The sequence below is a fragment of the Vicia villosa genome, linkage group LG5 (genome assembly GCF_029867415.1).
Source record: "Vicia villosa cultivar HV-30 ecotype Madison, WI linkage group LG5, Vvil1.0, whole genome shotgun sequence".
NCBI classification, from domain to species: Eukaryota; Viridiplantae; Streptophyta; class Magnoliopsida; order Fabales; family Fabaceae; genus Vicia; species Vicia villosa.
Genome location: NC_081184.1, coordinates 143267806 through 143275135, shown reverse-complemented (window position 1 = coordinate 143275135; position 7330 = coordinate 143267806). Strand labels below are relative to the sequence as shown.

General features: G+C 35.8%; 1 long non-coding RNA gene across 2 annotated transcripts; it reads left to right on the top strand.

Moving 5' to 3' along the window:
* The first annotated feature begins 1704 nt into the window (after positions 1-1704).
* On the top strand, positions 1705-6645 carry LOC131607631 (uncharacterized). 2 transcript variants are annotated; one of them, XR_009285356.1, is made up of 5 exons: positions 1705-1776; positions 1985-2103; positions 2566-2608; positions 3159-3232; positions 6104-6645. It is a non-coding gene; the product is annotated as an uncharacterized LOC131607631 (long non-coding RNA). The 2 variants fall into 2 exon arrangements; XR_009285355.1 differs by having other exon boundaries at positions 2509-2608.
* Positions 6646-7330: the final 685 nt, after the last annotated feature.

Genomic DNA, 7330 nt, shown 5'->3' with positions numbered 1-7330 from the left:
ATCAGAAGCAGAATCTTCTTCAAATTCTGACTCATCTTCTGATTCTCCTTCAGACTCAGAATCACCTTCGGATTCTGACTTGTCTTCAGCTTCAGAGTCATCTTCTAACTGTGAGTCATCTTCAGAAACCTTAGATTCTGACTCTTCTTCAGAATCTTCAAAGTCATCTTCTGATCCTGAATCATATAAAAATACTCCTTCAGAATATTCAGAGTTATCTTCTTCCCCTTCAGCATCAGAAAATGACAAACTCACAGGTTCCTCATCAGATTCATAAGCCATTAATAGCACAGGTTCATCATCAGAATCTCCTCTGGCTATTTTTGCTTCTTCTTTGTTTGACCAACAATCTCTAGCAAAGTGGCCAAACCTATTACAACAGTAACACTGAACCATTCTCTTGTCATACTTCTCCTTTCCCTTCTGATGTTTCTCCTCATCAGAATAGAAGACTTCTGACTTCTGCGACCTACCATGTTTTTTCAGCTTCTGGTCCTTCTTGACAAAAGAAGCCTTCAGAGCTTGCTCAACTTCTCTCTCAGAAGTTCTCTCAGTCAGACGCAACTCTTGTGCTTCTAAACTGCTTTGCAACTCTTCTATTCTCATGGTTTCCAGATCTTTAGAATGTTCAATGGATACAACAATATAATCAAATTGAGGAGTAAGTGACCTCAATATCTTCTCTATGATTACTTGTTCAGAAAGAGTTTCTCCACAAGCCTTCATCTCATTAGTGATCACAATCACTCTAGAGATATACTCAGAGACTTTCTCATTGTTCTTCATGTTGAGATTCTCATATTGCTTTCTCAGGGATTGAAGCTTCACCTTCTTCACTGATACGTCACCACCGTAACATCTGACCAGTATATCCCACGCCTCCTTTGACGTCATAGAATCAGCAATCTTCTCAAACACATTCACATCCACACACTGATGGATGAAGAACAACGCCTTTTGGTCTCTCTTCTTCGTCTCTCTCTGCGCTTCTCTTTGTTCTTCCGTTGCATCCGCTGCAACCGGAATATATCCTCCAGTGACAAGATCTAGAACATCTTGAGCACCAAATAATACACGCATTTGAATCATCCATCTATTCCAGTTTTTACCATCAAGAACTGGAAGTTTGGTATTCAAGTTGCTTCCACTCATCTTTAAACTTGTGCAGACAAAAACAGATTTCACTCACACTCACACAGTGTTTCCCAACCCACAAACAATCAAGAAAAATGTGATTCAACACAACTTTGTTTCCCAGAAACAAAATCAATCACACAGTCACACAAACTCACGTTCACTCGTGTTTCCCTGTGTTTGGAACCGGAGCTCTAGATACCAATTGTTGGTGCACAATGAATAAAGATGGTGACAAAGAGAATAATAGAATAACGGCGCAAAAGAGATGAGAGAATAAAAGTTGTATTCTACTTGCGTTATTAATAAATGATAGCTACTACAAGGCTATTTATAAAAGAATCTTGCCACATAAGCCCTAAAACAGTAAACTTAGTGAACAAGTCTAAGGTACAAACAGTACTACAAAATACTAAAGTACCCTTACTACTAAACAGCTAAGCTAATGGGACCCAGAAGATAACATCTTCTGGTCAACGACATCTTCTGAGTAACCATCAGAAGATCAGCCCACATCACAACTTCTGAATATTGAATTACTCTTCAATACACATGCTCTTCTCTTTGTTACAAGTATTCGGTTTCAATGACACACCCTTTATTTCCAATGAAGTTGACTACAACTCGTATTCCAACTGATGGGTGAGTACCTTGTGTTATTTTGATTTGTTGCAGAAGTTTTATTTAAGTTTGGTTGGTGTCTTGGTTTGGATGTCAAATATAGTTATGTTGTTTCGGTTGAAACATTTTCACAGTTTGATTAATCAAATTCGAATCTAGTTTTTCTTTTCCTTGTTGTGTTTGAGTCATTGATGTGTTTGCGTTTGCTTGTTGCTTTTCCTGGTACAAGGATGATAAGTGGAGTACCAGGGAGAAGGATAAAGACAAATTCTTTCTTTTTCTACCACATATTCAGTAAGATATTCAACTGAACAATGCCATTCTCGCTGAAGATAAGCACAAATCTATGTAAGATTTTCGGTATTTACGCTTTTTTTCCTTTTCTTATTCTTTAGTGTTTATGTTTATGAATTCGTTGTTTTCAATTTGATAATACATTCATTGGATTTAGATCTCTGGTTAGTGTTTTATTAGAATGTCAATGCTTGATCTAAATTTTGATCAATGATTTGGCATCACACTCAATAAAGTCATATCATTCTATGAGATCATTTATTTACTTGTGTATGTTGATGACATTGTGATCACTAGCTATGACACACCACAAAATTAAACCACTCTATTCATTTTCTGATTTATTCAACTGATACAAATTCTTACAATATTTTTTTGCTGATATAGATTTCATATTTAATCTGTAAAACTGTCTATTTCCAATTTTTGGAAATAAACTCCTAAGCTTCTTTCATGCAGTTTTAAATTTGAATGTCAGCTGCAGCACTAACTTTACCTTGACTATTCAATTTGAAGCTTGACTGTTTCTGGATTGACTTGGTAAATATTCTTGTTATTGGTAAGTTAAATCAATCTACTTAATTGCACATTTAACTTTGATGTAGGAAGTGGTAGAACTTGGTGCTAGATTAATGATGAACCTTGTGGTTTGAAATTCAATTCTCTTTAACTATAATATGTGAATGTATATCTAAGATTGGCATGTATAACAAATTCATGCAGTGAATGACACGACTTTAAGACGCAGTTTAAAAAAGTGAAGCCAATAAATTATGAGTTTCTCACTAATGCCATTTAGTTGGAATTTTATGTTTGGTGAATTGGCATCTAAGGTGTAGGTGGCCTAAATGAATTGAAATTGTTTTTTTTGTTAGAGCTAGATTTGCACTTTATGGTAGGTGTGTGGTTGCATTCTCTATCAGCTTTTAAGCTATTGGATGGCGATAACTAACTCAAAGGCAGCAATATATAAAATCAATAGTTACACTTCATTATCTTAATAATTCTGGTTTATAGTTACATTATCTCTCTTGCAAGACTATGATATACTCAACTTCTAAGATTCTGTAATCCTGATATGTTAGTGGTAACTTCTTTTGATGTTGCAGAAAAATTGGAACCTTGTTAGTGTAAACCTTGCAATGGCAGGAACTGGCATTTACCAACTCTGGCGCAAATTGCGGTAAGTGATATAAAGTTATCAATATTTATGTGAAGTTTTTGTGAGATTGCTATTCTGCTACCTTGTGATTCAACCTTCATGGAAACCTCAGCACTATTTTAATCAGTAATTATAAAGTTTATTTTCTTGAAAGGATTGGATTGAATTTATCATAAAATCAAATTCTGACATTTTTTCTTAAAATTCCGAAGAGCAATGTTGAAGGTGTGTGTATGTGTCTGACATTTTCTATTTGTCACTCAAGTTTTTATATTTATTTTTTATTCAGGTTTATTAGATATATAATTTACTTAGTCAATCATATACTGATGCTATTGTCATTGATGTGTAGACAGTAAAATAATTTGTATTCATACAATTATAGTAATCAATCTTTAAAGGGTTAATAGTAGTTTACCCCCCTGTAATATGAGCGAGTTTTGGTTTACCCCCCTACCGTTGCCAAAGGCAGGTTTTGGCAACGGTTTTTTTGAAAAAACCGTTGCCAAAGGGTAGGGAGGGGGCAAAAACAAAATTCGCTAACATTACAGGGGGGTGAATTACTATTAACTCATCTTTAGATTCTTCAAAATTGGCGCAAGTGATTGGTGTGTTGGTTTGAAAAAGAAAACAGCCCTTTGGGCAAGTTTGGTTTCACTATTGGAGTACTTAGAACTGATTCTAAAATTGATTTTTTATGTGTAAAATTGACATGTTTAGTTGACATGTAAAATTGGCCTACATATAGTCGCGGTTTTAATTAGTGGCCATAAACAAACCGTGGCAATACCTAGGCAACTAAACTGCATGCTATACATTAAATCAAAACCGTGGTTTTACGATTTGGCCACAGTTTTGTACTCGTGGCAAAGACAAACCGCGACCTTAATTTAGATACCTAAACCGTGGCCTATATAAGCCACGGATGTCCATAAAACGTGGCACAAACAAGAAAACCGTGGATTATACTTTAGGCCACGCCCGCATATCCCACAATCACGTTTCCGTGGCCAAAGCGTTACACCATGGTTATTTTGCATATAGCTGCGGTTTCGTGGCCGTGGCAGGTGACCTTTTTTTGTAGTGTTCCAAGGCATTGTGATTGGGAATTCATTTGTATACAGTCGTTACTCTGCCCAATTTTTGTCTTAAGTTCTTACGGTGTATTTCTGAAGCTTGGTACAAGTTATGCATATGAAAATGTCACATTCATCTAGAGCTTATTTCATCTGGTACTTGGTATTGTGCCTGCTTGGTTATGATAAATCCAAAGGATGGGAATTCTACATTGACTTTTTAATGTCAAGTGTTGGCTTTTTATTTGGTTAGATTGTTCTTGTCCTTAGCTTTTATTTTATACTTTAGGATAGTCCCTTCATCTCGTCCCATCTTCTTTAATTTTCAAAACTACTCCCTCTATTTCAAAATCTTCTTATGTTTGCACATTCTTTTAAAACTTTCTTTAAGAACTTTTTGCCTTTAGTGGCTTTTTTTTCAAAAGTTTGGACACGAATGATTATTTTAGTGGAGATGTAATCCCCTAAATGTCTTGATATGTATTGATATGGTTTGTCCTTTTTCACTTGAGAGAGCTAGTGGCATACTTGTTGATTTATCCAAGTTGGAGCCCTTCTTTCATTTGTGATGCAAAGGATCCATCAGTTCTCATATTCAAGAATGATTGGCTGAGTTTTCTCCCCTATGATAATCAAATTTCTATTCTATTTTAAACCAAAAACTTTTGTTTCCTTGTGAAGTGGAACTGCATTTGCTCTGACTTTTCCATTGCACTGAGGAGGTATGTAGGCATAATATGTTTTGTCTTGCCGATCATAATTTTTAAAACCAAACAAACTCTTTTTTGCACACAATCATATTTCTTTTTTAACACATATTCACATAAAGGTTCACGTGGAGTACCACAGATGTGAGGGGTGCTAACACCTTCCCCTCACATAATCAACCCATGTACCTAAGATCTCTGCTTTTTATTAGTTTTTATTTGAAAAACTTCTTTGGGTTTTATTTCGCTTTTTCCCTTTTCCTTTGGAAAAAATAAAGCGCGGTGTCGACTTTCACTAAAATAATGAGCCAAGTCAATAAATGGATTTAGACTCAATTTTCCCCCGCTATAGAAAAGTGGCGACTTCACTGGAGAGTAGTCCTCTAAGTGGGTTAAGTTTATTTTTGTTTATCTGTGTATATTGTTATCTCTATATTATTGTATGCTTTGTCTGTTTGTTTGTTTTTTGGATGCTTGATGGTTCCTCTGTGGTGAGATAAGTCTTATATCCGAACTTGAGTGTACATTAAGATAGGATGATGGTATAGTCATTTTGGCTTATGTGAAGTTAATCCTTAATATGGTGACTTGATATCCCCTAACTCAATGGATGTCTCCTTGAAAGTGGTGATGCTGAACAAGTTAATTGTGAAAGCATTGTTGTTTTCAACCTGAGAACAAGAGAAGATGAGGACCTAGAATACCTTTTACCCATCTTGGCCTTTTTAGGATGTAGTGCAAAGACTATTTGGGTGTATACCTGATTTAGTTGGTACACGATACTACACTCAGGTGAGTTTCTCTTGAGAATATTATTGGCTGACAAGTAGTTTTTTAAGCAGATAATATTTAAAAGATGGAATGTAGACATTGGAAACTTTGTAGAATCTGTTGTACTGGTACAATAAACCCTTAGTACATACCTTTGTGGGTGGTTCTTTATCCTTGACTCCATGCTCGTGGTTCCCCATGTGTCTTTGTTGACTTTACTTATAGATCCCGCTATGCTGCATTGCACACAACATTGCATTTGCATTGCATCATTTGCATACTTCATGCATACATCCAGGTTGTCCTGAAAATTTATTCTCGTCTTTCTGCATCTTCAGATTTGTCTGTCTACCGTCAAGTTGATTCCTTAACACATTAAACTAGAAGCATGTATCTGAAGACTATGAAAGAACTTCAACAAGACCAAGAGTTGCTATGAGTGGAAGTTAGTCAATTGAAAAGCCAAATGAATCAGATCATGGAAATCATGCAAGTCTTATTGAAGAAAGAATGCAACCTTCCTCCGATTGTTACAAAGAAAGTGGATACTCCTTTAGTCTTTTCCATTGCAACCATCTGTTATCCGGGTAAACTGTCCGGATTTCAAAATCCAAACTACACACACCATAGCAAAAGTGTTCATGCACATACCCTAACCCTCAAATGTTCCAAATTGTTACCAAATCTAATTAGGACCAAACAAATATTACATTTCTATTGGAGATTTCATAATGTAGCGTAGTTATAACCTATTAAGGAATTGTTATCTCTATATTATTGTATGCTTTGTCTGTTTGTTTGTTTTTTGGATGCTTGGTGGTTCCTCTGTGGTGAGATAAGTCTTATATCCGAACTTGAGTGTACATTAAGATAGGATGATGGTATAATCATTTTGGCTTATGTGAAGTTAATCCTTAATATGGTGACTTGATATCCCCCAACTCAATGGATGTCTCCTTGAAAGTGGTGATGCTGAACAAGTTAATTGTGAAAGCATTGTTTTTCAACCTGAGAACAAGAGAAGATGAGGACCTAGAATACCTTTTACCCATCTTGGCCTTTTTAGGATGTAGTGCAAAGACTATTTGGGTGTTGTCATACAGTGAACTGACTTTTAAAGAAAATGTCACGGTAAGCAAGAGTCGCCACCGACTTTTATTTTATCCAATTGGAAAGGCAAAAAGAACAGGAAAGACCTTTGAAAGATTTTGAGTTCGGGGGTAGGTTATACAAAGGGAAGGTTTAAGGCACCCTTTGTATCCATGGTTATCCATGGGCTCTTAATTGCTTAGCTCACTTTGTTTATTTCGTTTGTTTGAAATGTAGTGTGTGAATAGAAAAGGTTTTTGAAGAAGGACTTTGGCTTGTAAATAAGCGTAGCCTTTTGGAAATCGTTTTGAAAAGGAGGTGTGAAAATCATTTGAAAGTTTTGATTTGAATGTGAGCAAGCATTTAAGAACACCTACCTTAAGATTGTCTTTTTTGTTCTTTAAGTCTTTCGGGCGAAAGGGTCTATCCATACCATGAGAGGGCAGGAAGTCTTTCAATTGGATGTTTAAGGGTCA